Here is a 1,290-nt window from a genome sequence, read left to right on the forward strand (position 1 = left end):
ATGACCAAGTGGATTTATACCAGGTATGCAGGGATGGTTCAACATTAGAAAAACAATCAATGTAATCCATCACATAAATAAAACAAAAGAAAAGAACCACATTGTCTTATCAATCGATGCAGAAAAGGCATTTGACAAAGTCCAACACCCATTCATGATAAAAACTCTCAATAAAATAGGAATATAAGGGAAATTCCTCAATATAGTTAAGGGCATTTATACAAAACCAACAGCCAACATCATCCTAAGTGGAAAGACTTTGAAAGCATTCCCCTTGAGAACAGGAACCAGACAAGGCTGCCCTCTATCACCACTATTATTCAACATTGTGCTGGAGGTTCTAGCCAGAGCAATTAGGCTAGAAAAAGAAATAAAGCACATCTAAATAGGCAGGGAAGAAGTCAAAGTATCTCAGTTTGCAGATGATATGATCTTATACACAGAAAACCCCAAAGAATCCACAAGAAAACTACTGGGACTAATAGAAGATTTCAGCAAAGTTTCAGGATACAAGATAAACATGCAAAAATCAATTGGCTTCCTTTACACCAGCAAAGAGAACCTGAAGAGGAAATCATCAAATCAATACCATTTACAATAACCTCCAAGAAGATAAAATACTTAGGAATAAATATAACCAGAGACATAAAAGATCTATACAGAGAAAACTACAAGACAATACTGCAAGAAACTAAAAGAGATCTGCATAAGTGGAAAAATATAACTTGCTCATGGACAGGTAGAATCAACATAGTGAAAATATCAATTCTACCAAAAGAAATCTGCAGATACTATGCAATCAAGATCCAGATTCCACCAGCATTTTTTAATGAGATGGAGAAACAAATCACCAACTTCATATGGAAAGGGAAGAGGCCCTGAATAAATAAAGCATTACTCAAGAAGAAGAACAAAGTGGGAGGCCTCACACTACCTGATTTTAAGACCTATTATACTGCCACGGTAGTCAAAACAGCCTAGTACTGGTACAACAACAGATACATAGACCAATGGAACAGAATTGAGAATCCAGATAAAAGCTCATCCACCTACGTGCAGCTAATATTTGACAAAGTCCCAAAGGCCATTAATTGGGGAAAAGACAGTCTCTTTAACAAACGGTGCTGGCATAACTGGATATCTGTATGCAGAAAACTGAAATAAGACCCATACCTCACACCATGTACAAAAACTAACTCAAAATGGATCAAAGACTTAAATATAAAATTGAAAATGATAAACATCATGGAAGAAAAAATAGGGACAATGCTAGGAGCCCTAATACATGTG

Source organism: Trichechus manatus, unplaced genomic scaffold, assembly GCF_000243295.1.
Source record: "Trichechus manatus latirostris isolate Lorelei unplaced genomic scaffold, TriManLat1.0 scaffold00276, whole genome shotgun sequence".
Lineage (NCBI taxonomy): Eukaryota > Metazoa > Chordata > Mammalia > Sirenia > Trichechidae > Trichechus > Trichechus manatus.